This window comes from Cajanus cajan, chromosome 3 (assembly GCF_000230855.2).
Source record: "Cajanus cajan strain Asha chromosome 3, NIPB_CcT2T_4, whole genome shotgun sequence".
Taxonomy (NCBI): Eukaryota; Viridiplantae; Streptophyta; class Magnoliopsida; order Fabales; family Fabaceae; genus Cajanus; species Cajanus cajan.
The window spans coordinates 14,477,599-14,496,934 of NC_138519.1; the positions used below are offsets into that span (position 1 = coordinate 14,477,599).

A 19,336-nucleotide genomic window follows, 5' to 3' on the forward strand; every position below is an offset into this window, starting at 1 on the left:
TACGGATTTTATCCGTAGATAACCTTCGGAAAATTTTTGTTTAATTTTAATAAATTTATTAATGTAACAACCCTCATATTTGGCCTCTCAAGGATGCTATTTCATGACACTTCACTTTTCAATGTGTTTTGTCCTTACTGCACATTTTCTAGGAAACTTCCCAGAAGGTCACTCATCCCTATATTACTCCAAGTCAAGCACGCTTAAATATGGAGTTCTGAAGAGATAAGCTACCAAAAAAAAGATGCATGTTGTCAGTATAAGTAGTACAAATTAATTCATTTAAGTCATCCTCAACTATACAATCTCATACTTATACTATTTTTGGATCCCTCTCATTTTAGTGTGTCCAGACCGCTATAAAAATATAAAAATATATATAATAATTATATTACTTGTATAATTAACAATATACTTATTTCTATTTAAAATTAATATTATGATACAATTTAAATTATTTATTATAAATTTAAAAGTTTAAATAATAATTTATATATTTTAAAATGATAAGGGTTATAATAACACCGATGTAACTTTTACTAAGTATTACACCGCTCAATAACATTATATTAAATGTAAATTTTGTAAATTCAACCGTTAGATTGAAAGTTCATATCACTTTATATGTTTATATCAAATTTTGTTAAAATTGAACAACAACTTGAAGGTAATCAAAGTGTTCATATCACTATTACAAGATGTATTATCTACATCGATTCTGCAAGGTAATCTACATCAGTTCTAAAACCGATGTAGAATAGAGTGACTTAGAAATACAAACACTTCTACATCAGTTTTGAAACCGATGTAGATTTGCGTACAAATTTACATCGGTTATAAGTAAAACCGATGTAGATTTTAGCACAAATCTATATCGGTTATACTAACAACGGATGTAGATGTGTACACAAATCTACATCAGTTCTACTGGAAACCGATGTAGATTTCATATAAAAAAATAGGCTTCATTTATTTTTTTAAAATTATTTCTGGTTACCTGTATAAACATATATATATACATATATATATATATATATGTGTGTATATATATATATATATATATATATATATATATATTTCAAACAGAAATTGTATAGTGCCTATTGTACTCAATTGTGTTGCTTAAGTAGAGTGGATATATATACAATTTAACTTGTATAATAAATCAAAAAACTTGACAAGAAAGAAAAAATAACTTATTGGAGTAAAAAATTAGGATCAACAAAAATTACATATTATAGGACCAACAAGATTAACCTAAATGTTTTCTTAAGGAGAAATATTAAAAGGAAAAAAAATGCAGAATTTTTTTCATACTCTCATTGTATTTAACAAAACCACATCCTTCAAGCAAAAAAAGAGAAATTAACAAAACCACATCCTTCAACAATATGTATGAAACTGAAGCACATAGAAACCAACATGATAACCAATTCATACAAAGCTAGATGTTGTAAAGAGACATTAAAAACTTCGTAGTGAAAACAACAAATAGTTTGGTGAAAAATTAATAACCAAAACATAATAACCAAGCTTTGACTACTTAGTTTATTTTATTTTGGGATAAGAAAATAAACTAAAAAATAAAGGCAAAAAATTGTTTTTGAGATATATTATAAACAATTCCAATTAAACTAAAAATCATGCTTTATTTCTAAATTTTTCTAAAAAGAAGGTTGCCCATTGAGTCCGAATGTCTTCCAATTTGGTTTCCGGCAATGGTGCAACATCATCAAAAAGCTGTAACATACAGTATAATATATTAGTTACATAAAAATTATGAAAATAAATTAATTAATGATAGTAAAAGTAAAAGAATTATATTACCTTAATCCAATCATTTGTCACTTCCCCTTCAATTATGTTTAACATCCAATTCATGACATAATATCCATATTCGTAACCTCCTTGTTGTCGATTACTCTAAAATGAATGTTAGATTGAGTTGTATAAGTAATTTTTAATTTAAGCTAATAAAAAAACATTTTAGGCATATTGAGGTTACAAATCAATTACCATGGGATAAATCCAATCTAGGTTCTTTGGTTATGCTATAGATCTACCCGCCATGACATTATAGACAACCATAACACTAAAGAAAATAAATGAATGTAAGTTACATGGTTAAAATTTATAACAGAGAACATAAAATAAATACCTGTTACAAACTAAATTTTACCTTTTAATTAAATTTTTTATTTGAACATTTGGTTTACGGTGCAAAGAACAAAACCAAACAACAACATTGTTTGCAGGAAAGAGAACCAATAACTGCCAATGATTTCTACATTTAGGCACAATTATTTATAAAATAGATACATAAATACACAAATTAAATGGAGTTCACAAAGATGCACTTATTGATCAACAAAAGGAGCAAAGTAAAATTGCTTTGGTGAATTTTGTATCCTTTCATTGATATAATTTTGAGACTTCACTTTTTTATTCCCGGATTTTTGAATTGATTGGGGCTCAAGAAATCCATACAAGTCACCATAATTGAGGTCTTCTATTTTATGATTCACATATCTAAAATACATACAAAGTAAAAAATTAATAGCGAAGGAATCATAATTAAATAGATAATGGTACTAACAATTGTGTACTTAAAACATCCATAATTGTATAATTGAGATATTAAGCATTTCTTGACGTTGTAATAATATATATCTTGAAATGAAATATACAACGTAAAATCATTACCGCTGATCCCAAATAGACTTGCAGGACATATCACCTGAAATTGGCAACTTGGGTAAGTAGCAAACTTATTATATAAATATGTTAAATAGTCTTTATATTAGTTAGTCAAGTCACCTGAAATGGTTGTCCATAAAGTAAAGACTTTGATGCCTCACGTAACCTAGTGATAGGATCAACATTGGGTTCTGACTTATCAATAGGTGGAACTCGTTTATTTGCTCGATCAATATCCTATACAATAAATCAAACATTAAACATTAATATGAATAAGCAATATGTATTCATAATTAAAGTTAGTAATAATGAAAAAATAGGAAAAAATATATAGCCTGGATTAAATAGGTTTGACAAGATGTCTCGGCCATGCAATGAAAGTCTGTAGGGCTTTCCCAACCAGCTGAACCTCTAAAGTAGGTATGGTAACTCGAGCATTAGAATCTCGAACTTCTTCAATGACCACCTTGACCAAATCATTTGTCAAAGGCACGTGGTGTATAGTTGAACTCCCCTCACAAACTCTACCAATGGCCACTACAAGGGGAGGAATCCCATCAATTCATAACTCACACTGATTGGAGATATCAGCATAAAGCTCATCCCTGAAGAGATTACCAGCAACAGTAGCACTTGAAGGAGTTGGACAACTGCCTTTAGTTCTAACACGGGCCATGATACCATGATCTACCTCAACTGAAGGAACATCCTGTGACTGTGCAGTACTCATATTCGGGTACTTTGCCATTAAAGTTTGTGTGACCCGTACATATATTTGTTGTGTGAGGGCTTCAAGATCCTGTGGGCTCAATCTAGATAAGGATAACCCCTGTGATAATGGTCCAAAGTAATTACCAATAGTAGCACCAACCCTAGCTATACGAACACGACCAGGATGCTCTGGTCGTCCAAGGGCAGTATTTAATATATCTTGATGGCCTTTAAGAATAAATGAACCTTGTGATTCTTGCTCCTCCATCACATTCTTCAATAAACAAATTTTGTTTATAATATATCCGTAAATTAAAAAAATCTACAATAAATCTTCAAATACATAAAGAGATTATTTTTATAAGAAAATACTTAAAACTTTTTCTGCAATTTGATTAGCAGACTCAGAAGTCATCTCTCCATAGCTTTTTGTGCGAGCCATCCTCCACAACCTATGAAGTGGAGGAGGAGGTGGAGGATCAATCACTACATCCTCACTAGCACCAGATTGTATTGCTACCTCCTTAAGTCGTTTAAGTTCTCTTTTCATAAAATTTCTCACAAGTAGCTCATAACCCCCACGAGACAATAGGTTGGGTGTATCATTGAGTTTCGGGATATCCTGCGCTTTTTTTTCTTACAAGCTGCAATAATTTAATACAACGATAATTAAAAGTGAAATAAAAATACAAATTTAATATACATTTTAAAAGAAATAAACACAATTTACCTTCCAAGAAGGGTCATTCCGAATTTCTTTGAATTTCTCCCATTCTTCAGGGTCAATATTATAGTCATCACAAGGGCTTTTACCCTTTTGTTTCCCAAGTACCCATTTCTGGTAAGATAAGACTTGTGTTGCCTAAATTTTGTAGCAACAGCTGAAAGCATTTTACTCTTTAATACTGTACTATCACTAATTTCATAGACTTCTTACAAAACAAATTTAGATTTAACAATTAATAATAATAACATTAAAAATAATCATTATTTTGTGAAATTATGTAAAGATAATGGAAATACCAATATATCCTGCCAAATCATGTTTTAATAGTCTTTGGAACTTCTTTCCAAAAAGGAACTAAAATACTAATCTTGTCTTGAGCAAGGGTTCCAAAATAACTTGCAAATTGAACTTTGTTTGGCCCTGAAACTATCCCAGTAGTGGGATCCACATTAAGTGATATTTTTGCCCCATTCATGCGCTTACGGGCTAAGCTTTTCATTTGTGTCAGCTTCCTCTATTTCTTAGATATAGTCTGTGAAGTAGGGGGTGTAGGAGCCGGGGAGCCTTGAGGAGTAGGGGAGCCTTGAGGAGCAAGGGAGCCTTGAGGAGTAAGGGAGTCTTGTGGTTCAAATTGAGTATCCATGTATCTATTTTGACAAAAATAAAAACCAAGGTCAATTGCAAAATAAGTAATAAAACTAATTAAAAGCATGAAAAAAATTTGATAAATAGAATATTAAAGTATACATCAAGATAAACATAACTTAATGTGGTAATTAGATAATAATGTTTTCCCATATGCCTTCATCATGGTCATTATGAGTGGCATGAACGTCATCTTGTTCAATGTTATTCGTTGTTAGTAGGCATACGTGTTGAGAAAGAAAAACTCTCCCCAAACTCAACTGTTGAATTGTCAACATTGTGTAAACTTTTACCTTGTAGAACCATAGACCACCTTTCATCAATAGGATCTTTGACATAAAATACTTGTGTTGCTTGGTTTGCCATGATGAAAGGTTCATCCTTATGATTTATTTACGATGGATGTACCCAGTTGAGCGTTACATGAAGATTTTAAAAGGGTATAGCAAGAATTCATACCGTCCAGAAGCATTTATTGTTGAAAGGTACATTACAGAAGAAGCTATTGAATTTTGTTTAGATTACATGTTTAAAGCAAAACCAGTAAGGATTCCTAAGTCTCATTATGAGGATAGAATTGAAGGCAAGGGTACAAAAGGCCAAAAAGTTAAATTTGTTCTTCGAAAGGAATTACTTCAAGTACATTTGTATATATTGAACAACACTGAGGAGGTTCTCCCTTACATATCTGAGCACCAAGCCTTTTTGAAGAAAAATAACCCTAGAATGAATGAAAAATCATTGGTCAATGAGCATAACAAGACATTCTTAAAATGGTTTAAATAAAAAGTCTTTAGTGATGATAGTGCTTCTAACACATTAAAATGTCTTGCAAATGAGCCTAAATATAATTTCTTTACTTATATTGGATATGATATCAATAATTTTTCATTTTACACAAAGTCACAAGATGATAACAGTACCATGCAGAACAGTGGGGTTACTCTTCAAGCTCAATCTATGCATTTTTCTAGTAGAAATGATAAAAATCCTGTTGTGGCATCCACAAGTTACTATGGAGTCATTGAAGACGTTTGGGAGATCAGTTATGGTACATTTAAAGTTCTTGTTTTTAAGTGCAAGTGGGTTGATATTAACATTGGTGTGCGAACTGATGATATGCGATTTACAATGGTAGACCTTAAAAAGGTGGGGGGGCCACACAATTTGATCTCCCTAACTAGATGAACAATCAAGTGAATTATGATGTCAAAAAAACTCGGAGGAAAATACATCTCCAATTGACATAGGATAATAATAGACTCATTTTCCAACTCATCCAACTTGTTAGGGTCAATGACTTTAGCACATATAGCATTTAAAAAGAAGCATAAACGAGTTAACACACTTCTAACATTATTAGGAAAAATGCCACGTATAGCCACAGGTAAAAGTTGTTGCATCAAAATGTGACAATTGTGAGATTTTAAGCCAACCAGTTTAAGATCATTCCATGATACAAGGCTCTTAACATTTGAAGAGTATCCCTGTGGAACTTTCACACCTCGTAGGCATTGACAAAAACTTATTTTCTCTTTTCTTGACAAAGTATGACATGCTGGAGGCAAATATGTACGCTTACCTTCTAACCTTGGATGTAACTGTTCACGTATACCTATCTCTAACAAATCTTGACGAGCATTGAGTCCATCCTTTGTCTTGCCTTTAATGTTTAAAAGTGTGCCTATTACACTATCACATACATTTTTCTCCACATGCATAACATCTATGCAGTGTCTAACATCTAAATGGCGCCAATATGGAAGATAAAAAATATGGACCTCTTCTTCCACAACTTCTTCTCAATTGACTTCTTTTAGGTCTTTCCAAAGATAATATTGATGTCCTTCACCTGATCATAAACTTTCTCACCAGTTAAGGTTGTGGGTGCAATTTCATGTTCTTGACATCCATTCACTAGTAGAAAATCAACATATTACGTCACCCCTTTTACGTCAGAAATACGAAAATCCAACGTAAAAAAAATGCGGTGGCATTTTTGTAATTTTTGCAAACTTTTTTACGTCGGACCTGGTAGGGTCTGACGTAAAAAGTCCAATCTACGTTGGAGGTATGTTGTGTCTGACGTAGATTGGACTTTTTACGTCGGACCCTACCAGGTCCGACGTAAAAAAGGACGCAAATTTGAATAAGAGAGCGCGAGGCACACCACGCGCATTCACTCTTCATCACTTTTCATTTTTTTCTCTCTAAACCCTCTCCCTCTCCTTTGTTATTGAATCTTTTTTTGTCTTTTGCAGAGGGATGAACTCTTTGTTACTCATTTGCACATTGTTGCTGCTCCTCAGGTATGAATCAAGGTTTCGTTAGTACTTTTCTACTTCGCATTGCTACTCTGGCTATCTGTTTTATTGGATTTTTTGGTTGTTCTATTTGTATAGGTAGTGGCCGTTTTCTTTTGGGTTGTTATACGAAGTTGAATGGCTTGTTCTGCAAGCAGAACGGCCTGTTCTGCAAGCAGAACGAGCCGTTCTGCTTGCATTTTTGTTTTTTTTATTTTTATTTTTTTTGCTACTTTTTTACGTCGGATGTCGTAATGTCCAACGTAAATTTATGCAGTTTTGCAGATCTGACTTAAAATTTACGTCTCCCGCTTCTATGTCAGTATGTTTTCTGACGTAAAAAGCTCAAAATATCCGACGTAGTACACCTCTTTTGTACTAGTGATTAAAAACTTTTTTCAATCTTCAATATGGGTGATTAGGTTTGAGAAATTTTCGATGCCTAATGTAGACAGTTTTCTTTCCATGCTTCAATTGTAAGTAGCTTGTTTGTTTTTCACAGATAGGGCATGCGTGATGTCCTTTAACACTATATCCACTCAAGGTCCCATATGCTGGAAAATCATTAATAGTACAAAATATCATTGCATGTAGCTTGAAACTCTGTTGACGATACCCATCAAACACATCAACCCCTTCTTCTTACAAAATTCTCAAGTCCTCGATCAAAGGACTTAGGTAAACATCTATGTCATTTCCTGATTATTTTGGGCCTACAATCATCATACACAATATTACATATTTTCTCTTCATGCACAACCAAGGAGGCAAATTGTAAATTGAAAGGAGAACAGGCCATGAACTATGGTTGGTGCTTAAGTTTCCAAAAGGATTCATTCCATCTGAAGCAAGCCAGAGCCTAAGGTTTCTTGCCTCACTACCAAAATGTGGAAACAAACCATCAATTTTTTTCCATTGTGGGGAATCAGCTGGATGGCGAAGCATGCCATCACAATTTATATTTGTAGACCCCTAAAATTTTCCGGGTCGGAAATAAGACTCAAAGACTCTCGAAGACCGAAGGAAAGTCAGCCGGAAGGACTCCTGGAAGACCCTAGGATGATTCTTTGTAGGTCTAGAAGTCTTAGAGTAGCTTAGAATAAGGGTATGTGAGGATTGGAGCTCAATACACCCTCCTAGAGGTTCAGTACGGCCGTACTGATCCATTTGAACTACAATACGGCCGTAGTGAAATCAATACGGCCGTACTGAAGTTTTTGAACTTCAGTACGGCCGTACCAAATTCAATACGGCCGTACTGTAGTTCAAAAACTCAGTACGGGCCGTATTGACTCCCTAGGCCGTACTGCGCCTCAATCCTATAAATAGGACGTCATTGGCACGTCCTCCCACACTTTTGGAGCATTCCTCCACCCTCTGGCTGAGTATTCTTGGGTTTTTGAGCTATTCTCTGCCCTAGAAATCTCTCCGGGAGCCGATCCGACTAAGTTCTTGAGTTCACGAGCCATTAGCTTGAGACTCGAACAAGTCGAAGGGAAATCTCTTTGATTTCCATAGTAAAAATTATCTTTAGGGAAAGGAGCGAGCAGACGTGTAGTGGGAATGAGCGCCAAAAAGCCTCCTAAACTTTGTTTTGAATATATAAAAGCCCGCTTCGAAGGTTTCTTTCCAAATCCCTTCTTTTACCGCTTTTATTTATTGCTTTTTGATTGTTGCATTGCATGTTTAGAGTTTTCATCATGTAAATATTTTACTCATAATCGTTTCTAATAAATAGGGGTGATTTAGTAACTTTACACTATTATTTATGAAATAATCCGTCATAGGGAACCCGAAAGGGGCGTTGTGGGGTGCTAACACCTTCCTCGCACATAACTGACTCCCTTACCCGACTCTGGTTGTAATGGCCAAAGTTGATTTGTGAAAATCAATTGCCTTATATCTTTTTCCAATGTTTTGAGTAAAACATTGGTGGCGACTCCAAGAACCCCTTCTTTTTGCGAAAACCACTAATCCATGGAGGGTCCCGCTTGGGATTAACATGGATTGGTGAGAGCCATTTAAACAAAATTGTTAGCTCGATGAGGTCTCAGTTTGAGAATAAGTCTTTCTAACAATCCATCATCTTTCAAAACTTAAAAAGAGTCCAACCATCGTCGCGAATGCCAAGGTCCGTTTCGGCGGGTGGCGACAGATGGCGACTCCACTAGGGAAGCCTCGAGAGTCAGTCCCATTTAGTGATGGATTATTTCTAAAATGATAGTGTAAAATTACTTCATTACCCCTCGCTTGTATGATAATATGTTTTTCCTAATTGGCTTTAATAACTGTTGGGTGTTTAAATTTTCGCAATTGTTTGAAATATAAACTGCACACGAACCTTTGCACACAACAGTTCCCTCTATACCCAGGGGCATGAGTGGAAAGCCATAGGGAGTGGATGTTAGTACGGCCGGTTGTCGAATGGGTCTATAGGTGCCCGTAGACCGTTGTCGGAAAGCATCACTCAAGGTGAAAACCATGAACTCAAGTCCGACAGTGCGTTGGAGCTTTCCATCGACTTACGACGAGAGGGATTGGGTCCCTATAATGGGGGCACCTTGGGGGCCTTAGACCAGTGAGAACAGTTAGAACCTCCTTGAATATGCACTTGTCTGCAGGATACCCCTACCTCGTGATTCGCTCGTGACTGTTCGTGGATGAGTGAATTGTTTGTGGATTGTTTATGTGACATTGTTTGAGCATACATTGCATTCTTTAAACATACAACATTCCCCTTTTAGAATAAGAATAAATAGGAATAAGAATCTTCCATTACATGGTGTTAACATCTACCCTCATCACATTCATGTAGGTAGTTTCCCTTTTCACCCAAAAAAAAATACAAAAAACAAAATACCCACAAAAAAAAAAAAATTATTTATCCAAACCAAGCAATATCATGCATCATCTTAGGAGCATCCTGAAAACATGATAATGCTTAGTTGAATAAACACAATGCATGCATATTCAACGCCATCATCTCATATCATGCATTCTTATCGAAGATCATGGAGGGATCTAGGGGAGTGCATTGCATACATCTCTCCTAGTAATTCATTAATAACATTAATAAAAAGAAAGGATTAATCGATGCGTATGTTCAGAATGGATCACACGCTGTTTGTTATTAAGTGTAAGCCAACAACCGCGCCAAGCGAATGCACATCAACTCCGTTGTTGGTAATCAAGACGAATAAAGGGGAAGGTCCGATACCGTTGAAGATCACTGCTCCAAGACCTTTTCCCTACGAATCGAATAAGGTTGTGCCATGGATATACGACATCCATTCTTCTGCCGACAGCGATATCTCTAACATCGCTGGACTTGGGGGCATGACTAGGAGTGGCAGGATCTACACTCCCGAAGATCTTCATGATAAAGCTCCCAAGAATAAAGGAAAGGAAAAAGAAAAAGAGAAAACCGAGGAAAATAAGGAATCCGAGGAGGAGACTGATGAACTGTTAAAATATATCCGACAGAGCGAGTACTCCATCGTGGATCAACTTCATAGGACGCCAGCAAAGATTACTCTGTTGTCGTTGATCCTAAGCTCCGAACCGCATCGACAAGCTCTGTTGAAAGTCTTGAACGAGGCATACGTGTCGCACACTATCTCCCAAGACAAATTTGAGGGGATTGTTAGTCACATCACGGCTAATGATCACCTCACTTTCACCGATGAAGAAATCCCCGCTGAGGGACCGAATCACAACAAGCCCTTGCACATCTCTGTAAAGTGCAAGGAATATCACATAGCTAAAGTCTTGGTGGATAATGGATCTTCCTTGAATATGATGCCAAAAAGAACGTTTGATCAAGTGGCAATCAAGGGAATCCAAATGCGCCCGAGCAACATGATCGTCCGAGCTTTCGACGGTTCTAAAAGAGAAGTGGTGGGAGAAATTAATCTTCCAATCCAAATTGGACCCACCATCTTTAATGTCGAATTTCAAGTGATGGACATTACTCCCGCGTACAGCTGTCTCCTCGGCCGACCTTGGATTCATGATGCGAAAGCTGTTCCCTCTACGCTCCACCAGAAAGTCAAATTCATAGTGGGTGACAAGCTGGTGATCGTACAAGCCGAAGATGACATACTCATTAGCAAGCCATCTGCCATACCTTACGTGGATGCAGCAGAGGAAGCTCTAGAGACCGCCTTCCAAGCATTGGAGATTGCCAATGTCGAAACGTTTCCCCGAGAAATGAAGAAGGTAGCCTACATGCTCACCAAGAACAGATACTTGCCTGGACAAGGACTTGGCAAGGATTCCCAAGGAATTCCCGAGCTACCCATTATTAAGGATAATCCGGGGAAACAAGGGTTAGGATACAACCCTAATAAAGATCAAAGGACGAAGAGGAACCAAGATCCTTCTCGACGTTCTTTAAGCCAGATCTTTAGGAAGGCCGGTTCATAAGCGTCAAGGCCGGTCGTCGTCATCAAGTGCTCTTCTTCTTCCGATAGGGATGTATAGACCTGATGACTGTTAGAGATTACTCCTCGGGGACAGCCCGACCCCCGAGCCTCGATAGGGCACATGTTTTCGCTATAATTATAATAAAATCGTTCTTTATTATTTCTTATTGCTTCTTTTCTTGCTTGCAATAAATTTCTAGACCACATTATTTTAACCCTGTTTGAATAAGCATGAATGAGGTTAAAATCGTCTTAATAACAATAAACCAGCATCATTTTTATGTGGAAGTGTGTGTGACAACTTGGAGCACCTTTCCTTGGCCTCGACAAGTGCCATCATGGATAAAAAAGAAATCCTTTAAGGACAAAATCCTAAAAACAAAAAAAGCTCGGCAGGAAACCCAAAAAGGGGGCTGCGCAAAAATAAGAGCAAAGAACCCGCTAGGAATCCCACGAAAGGGTGACCTAGGCAAAAGTTAGGGTTGCACAAATGAACAAAAACAAAGGTTCGCTGAGACGCCACAAAGGGGTGTTTTAGGCAAAAAATAAGGACAATCAAAAAGCAAAAGAAATCCATGATGGTACCATGAGCTGAATTCAAAAAGAAAGGTTCAAGGGAAACTATCTAAGTTGTCGAATCACAACGTCAATAACAAGACTTTCTCAACTTCATAAGTGTTTAATCAAACAAGCCTAAACACATGAGCCTACCTTGGCCAGCCATTCTTACAAAAACCGTTTTCAAAACAATAACAATCCCATCTAAAACAGAAACTTTCGAACAAAGATATCTTTCCTTTCTTTTCTCTTGTCCCAAACGATTTTAGAATAATCTAGTGGAAACATGGAGATATAGTGGTCAATAGGAAGGTTGATACGTCTTCTAAAGGAAGGGAAGGATCACTGGGTTGATGACACCAATCTCGATATAACACGCATCATTCCTCGGTTACAAAAATCGGCAGCGCACAGCCCGTCTAGAGGAATGGCAAAAATCCAAGCAAAGAAACGCATCGGTTAATTCTTTTGAAAAATAAATCAAATAGAATTAGGTGCATCATACCGCATACATGCATACAGATGATAGGTGTACTGGAAGATCACTTATTCTCTGTTTATTAAAATCCGTAATCTCCTACGTAAGAGGCTCACAGAAATCCTCCCTCACATCGACGACAGAAATTCCTCCAAGAAGAGGAGGATAGGGAGAGCCATTCATTTAAAAAAAAAAAAAAAAAAAACATCAACAAAATGATTAAACTTGCATTTTGCGCATCACACACACATTAGTTGCACATTCAAAGACCTTATCATGAGGCAGTCGCATAAAATAGAAAAAATAGGAAAAATTTCTTGTGTATGACAGCAGCCAACAGGAAAAGCCAAAATCGACAAAAAGGCAAAAATTCAGAAAATCCAACAATCGTACAGAATAATTGAGCCTGGAGAGGCTTGTCGAAATAATACTCCCCAGAGACATCTCAGCTTGCACTCTTGGGCCGAATTCCCAGTGAAAGCTATCAGAGCAAAATCAGCAAGATCCCCCAACGGAAGCATGATCATCCAAACAAAATATCCGAGTTAAAGGACTTAGACTTCCTCAGTGGAAGATAGCTTTCCAACTCGAGCGACGAGTGAAGCTAAGCCTGAAGAGGCTTTCTAAATAATACTCTGGGATACATAAGATCCTCAATCCCCATTCGCCTACTCAGAGGCATTCCTTCAAAAAAGAGAAAAATCCGAAAAGATCAATAACCGTTTCCCAAGCGGAATTCGAACGTCAAGATAATCCGCCTAACAGAAGAGGCCAATCAAGATCAATACGACAGAATCCCCCAGCGGATAATAGCCTACACAGAGGCAACAAAACCAGAAAATCAAAAAAAAGTCACCCGAATAAGGATAACCGGGATACTCCACCAACGTCGAAAGGACGTCAGCCAATCATAAGGCATCGCTCACCTCAGAAAGAGCATCTTTGTGTCTGCATCCCCAAGGAATCAGAATTTCCCCAGTGGGCACCAACTACGCAATGGAAAGTTGGGACACAAGAACCTATGAGTAACTGCACATCCCCTAGACGGATCCCTGCGTTATCCAGCCCTCAGCAGCACCAAAATCAAAAACAATCGTCGAAGCAGCATCGTGGGCTGTGGAGACAAAATCATCACAAATCCCTGGAGAGGGCAAACTCACGCTACCAAAGTGACCAGAAGCACGGAGGTATGCATCCCTGGAGAGGGCAAACTCACGCTACCAAAGTGACCAGAAGCACGGAGGTATGCAACCCTGGGGAGGGCAAACCGCAGACCCTGGAGAGGGCAAACTCACGCTACCGAGGTCGTCAGAAACACCGAGGTATGCACGAGCCTGGAGAGGCGACGACTAATACTCAACTACCGACGTCGTCAGAAACACGGAGGTATGCAGCTGCCAACGTCGTCAGAAACACGGAGGCATGCAGACCCTGGAGAGGGCAAACTCACGCTACCGAGGTTGTCAGAAACACCGAGGTATGCACGAGCCTGGAGAGGCGACGACTAATACTCAGCTACCGACGTCGTCAGAAACATGGAGGTATGCAGCTGCCAACGTCATCAGAAACACGGAGGCATTCAGACCCTGGAGAGGGCAAACTCACGCTACCGAGGTCGTCAGAAACACCGAGGTATGCACGAGCCTGGAGAGGCGACGACTAATACTCAGCTACCGACGTCGTCAGAAACACGGAGGCATGCAGACCCTGGAGAGGGCAAACTCACGCTACCGAGGTCGTCAGAAACACCGAGGTATGCACGAGCCTGGAGAGGCGACGACTAATACTCACCCTGGAGAGGCTACTCAACAATTTTCCCACCTGAAGACACTACAAGTCGGAAGGATGGCCTACTCCCAGGACAATTGGGTCAACTCCTTTACTTGTCAACCGGTACACCAAAAAAGCCGTTCGACTAAGTAAAGGGGGGGCAGCTGTAGACCCCTAAAATTTTCCGGGTCGGAAATAAGACTCAAAGACTCTCGAAGACTGAAGGAAAGTCAGCCGGAAGGACTCCTGGAAGACCCTAGGATGATTCTTTGTAGGTCTAGAAGTCTTAGAGTAGCTTAGAATAAGGGTATGTGAGGATTGGAGCTCAATACACCCTCCTAGAGGTTCAGTACGGCCGTACTGATCCATTTGAACTACAATACGGCCGTAGTGAAATCAATACGGCCGTACTGAAGTTTTTGAACTTCAGTACGGCCGTACCAAATTCAATACGGCCGTACTGTAGTTCAAAAACTCAGTACGGGCCGTATTGACCCCCTAGGCCGTACTGCGCCTTAATCCTATAAATAGGACGTCATTGGCACGTCCTCCCACACTTTTGGAGCATTCCTCCACCCTCTGGCTGAGTATTCTTGGGTTTTTGAGCTATTCTCTGCCCTAGAAATCTCTCCGGGAGCCGATCCGACTAAGTTCTTGAGTTCACGAGCCATTAGCTTGAGACTCGAACAAGTCGAAGGGAAATCTCTTTGATTTCCATAGTAAAAATTATCTTTAGGGAAAGGAGCGAGCAGACATGTAGTGGGAAGGAGCGCCAAAAAGCCTCCTAAACATCGTTTTGAATATATAAAAACCCGCTTCGAAGGTTTCTTTCCAAATCCCTTCTTTTACCGCTTTTATTTATTGCTTTTTGATTGTTGCATTGCATGTTTAGAGTTTTCATCATGTAAATATTTTACTCATAATCGTTTCTAATAAATAGGGGTAATTTAGTAACTTTACACTATTATTTATGAAATAATCCGTCATAGGGAACCCGAAAGGGGCGTTGTGGGGTGCTAACACCTTCCTCGCACATAACCGACTCCCTTACCCGACTCTGGTTGTAATGGCCAAAGTTGATTTGTGAAAATCAATTGCCTTATATCTTTTTCCAATGTTTTGAGTAAAACATTGGTGGCGACTCCAAGAACCCCTTCTTTTTGCGAAAACCACTAATCCATGGAGGGTCCCGCTTGGGATTAACATGGATTGGTGAGAGCCATTTAAACAAAATTGTTAGCTCGATGAGGTCTCAGTTTGAGAATAAGTCGTTCTAACAATCCATCATCTTTCAAAACTTAAAAAGAGTCCAACCATCGTCGCGAATGCCAAGGTCCGTTTCGGCGGGGTGGCGACAATATTGTCTGCATGCCATGTAAGGTTCATTGCATGAGTTGCATTAGCAAACAATCGCTTGAACCTTGGAATAATTGGAAGATACCATAACACCTTCACTGGAGGCCCCTTGTCAACTACATCTTCATCACTACTACAACCATCATCCTTCACTTTGTACTGTGACAACCCAGAACGAGGACATTTGTGCAATGATTCAAACTATTTACTATATAATATGCAATCATTAGGGCATGAATGTATTTTCTTATGTTGTATACCCATCGAACACAAAACCTTTTTCGCCTCATAATGACGATCTGGCAACATGTTGTCTTTTGGAAGCATTAACTTCAACAACTCAAGCAACTCTGTAAAACTTTTATCACTTCAGCCATATTTTGCCTTCAAGTTCATTAATCTCAACATTGCTGATAATCATGTGAAGATTGTACAATCAGGAAACAAAGGTGTCTCTGAATCACTTTTTAAAGTATCATACCCATGTGATTGTGCTTGCTGGAAAAACTCTTGTCCCACATCACAAATCATGTCTTCTATTTGATCTTCCATTTCTACATCACCTTGCTCAGTTTGGGCCACAATTTGAGTTTCTTTTTCTTCACCATGCCATATCCATGTTGTATAGCTCGTTAAAAACCCATCACAAATAAGATGGTCCCGTATTTTGTCAATTACACGTCGTCTCCCATTTAAACAATTAACGCAAGGAAAATAAAATTTTCCATTCAAATCTGCTCGATTTTGTTGAGAAAATTGCAAAAACTGTTCAACCCCATTTTGATACTCATTAGTGATTCTTCTTGCATTTATCCAACTACAATCCATTTTTCTTCTTCTGTGAGACAAATTTATTTACACAATTGAGTATTTATGGTCTCTCTATATAGTTGAAGAGCAAACCATACAGTAATTCAATGTATTTGAACCTATTATTTCATTTATCTAAGTAGGTAGAAGATCCAAATATAAGTCATCTTATTTCATCAACTACATAAATAAAATTCATCTCATTTCTTCAACTAGATAAATAAACTACATAAATATAATTGAGTTTAAGGTACCTTACTAAGAAGATATCACAAACTAGATGTGTTGACTAATGGATGTCAAGAAGAGAAGTATCACACTCTGCACACTTCCTGCCAAATCAAAATCAAGTTTAAGATTTATGTGACTACATACGTGTCTTCTCGTTATGAAGTTTAGATAATCCATTGTTGAACAAAAATGCACCAATGAGATGTGAAAAGTAGAAGCTTAAGTTCAAACCTTATTTAACTTAATAATAAAAATATATGACCATTTTTTGGGTAGTTCTAATTAACAAGGATAGTTTTTGAAAATATAGTAGAATCTAGTCTTTTTAAGCATCTCATATTTCCACCAGCGTTAAGGATTTTCACTAAATGGCAGAAACTTAGACAAAAAACCACTAACTATGTTGATTTACAACATACCAGCATTAAGGATTTTCACCATATTACTAACTAAATTAATATTTAGATGCTCTAGAATACAACATACCACTAACCATCTTGATTTACCATACTAGACAAAATGTTCACTGACTTAGTTTCAAGTTACATAAAAGGATTATAAAAATTGTACTATCCTCTATTAAACATTACAACCAACAGAAACAAAATCATATGCCAACCCTACAGACACAAGGATCCTATGATAACAAACATAATATAATTTTATGTTACCATGCTTATTCAAAGTTCACATTAGTTCCTTTTATGAATCTGGCACACAAGCTATAAGCCATTAGGGAGATTCGTCAATTAATATATATATATATATATATATATATATATATATAGGAAGCATATCAAGTGAGAGAGAATTTATTATAAGAGATGAAAGGGTTAAAATATAACACTTAGATTAATCAAGTGAGAGAAAATTTGAGGTTTAATCAAGTGAGAGAAAATTAATCTAAGGATTATATTTTAACCCTCTCATCTCTCATAATAAATTCCCTCTCACTTGATATGTTCCCTATATATATATATATATATATATATATATATATATATATATATATATATATATATATATATATATATGAGTCAAGCACACTAACTATAAGTTATCCGCACATAAGCTATAAGCCATCAAGGAGATTTCTAATTTAATATTTATGAATCAGGCACACAACCTAAATTTAGCTTTTTCAATAGTGGAATGAATTTGTTGTAAAGGAGTTCCAAGCTGGTTCTGATTTCCAAACATGGTGGTTGCACCACTTGATTTTTTCTTGGTAGTTCAAATTCTGGCCTCTCTAAAGTTAATCAAATACGAACTTGTTTTCAAAATTTTGGCAATTATCTTATATGTGAGATTTTAAAACCTACTTCTTTGTACATAGTCATCCAGTTTTTAAGTACAGCAAACAACATCATACAAAACTCCATCCGCCACTTAACTTAAAAACATGATGTTTTAACTCAATTTCAAAACCCCTCCGTCTCAATCTACTTCCATTACTAGCTAAACACTGTTCTTTTTTATTTGCACTGTGCTGATTTCTAAATAGAAGGCATATTTGTCTAGAGAAAGAATGACATAAGAGAGAGTAATAATTAGTGGCCTGTAATAAATTATACCTTTTTCCTTAAAAGGTTTTGCTGCTTCTTGAAATACTGAGATTAACTTCTCTGAATCATTTGAAGTTGCAAACAGCAACACCTAAAAGTGAAGTTTCAAACACAAAGCAAGTTATGAAGAATATTGTTCTCAAGAGATAACAACAAGATAAGATACATGTGTATAAACACCAACCTGTTTCTTGATTGGATTTTCGAAGACTGATGGGGCACTTTCTAAACAAACCAAAGATTGTGATTGGTGAAGTTAGAATGTGGAGGCCATACATACATATTAGAACAAACAACCACAAATTAGTAGTAGCAAATAGCAATGAAGAAATAATTGCAAAAATGAAAATAGAAAAGCCATTGAACACATGATAGATATATCCACAGAATTGTCGTATTAGCACTTTTTTTGTGTAATGAGAAAGGTGAGAAACATTGACTTTTGACCATACCCGACAATTGTGAGATATGCAGTGCTAAATGCTGATGTGTATATATATCTTCCTTTACGATAGCCAAAAAATAGTTACTTTAATTTCAATAATAAAAACTACAAAAAAAGGAGCCTGTTTCGCATCTTAATTCTGAAATTTTAGAGTTTGAATTTAGTATATCTAAACACATAACCTCAATTGCTAGAGAGACTCTTATATGGTTAATTTTTATTACTTTAATGATATAGTAATAATAATTTTTTTTATATTACTACTAGAAAACCATACACTCATTTAATACAGGAACTATATAAGGAGTAACTTTTACTGATATTGATTACGTAGACAAGGTGATGTAATGTTAGTGATGGTGGCAAAGCGTGGTGGGGTTTTAAGTGCATCCCCATACTTTAACACAGAGAGATGTCATCTTAGATAGGGGGTGAGTTCTTGATAAAATCCAATCTTTTTTACTTTCTTTTAATAAAGCATCCAACGCTAGCTTTTTTTGTTTAGAGACATGATGCATATTATTCACGTGTTGGATAATCTGATTGCTAATGGCTGAAGGGGGAATTAATGTCCTCAAACCTCACCACATAATTAAAGCCACGCTAGCTGATCCCA

At 36.8% G+C, this 19,336-nt stretch overlaps 1 long non-coding RNA gene across 1 annotated transcript; it reads right to left on the bottom strand.

Moving 5' to 3' along the window:
- Positions 1-1,430: 1,430 nt before the first annotated feature.
- LOC114915500 (uncharacterized) lies at positions 1,431-19,089 on the bottom strand. Its single transcript, XR_014432239.1, has 5 exons — positions 18,460-19,089; positions 18,285-18,366; positions 16,734-16,811; positions 4,139-4,782; positions 1,431-4,052 (listed from the first exon to the last, which is right to left on the bottom strand). It is a non-coding gene; the product is annotated as an uncharacterized LOC114915500 (long non-coding RNA).
- Between the last annotated feature and the right edge of the window lie 247 nt (positions 19,090-19,336).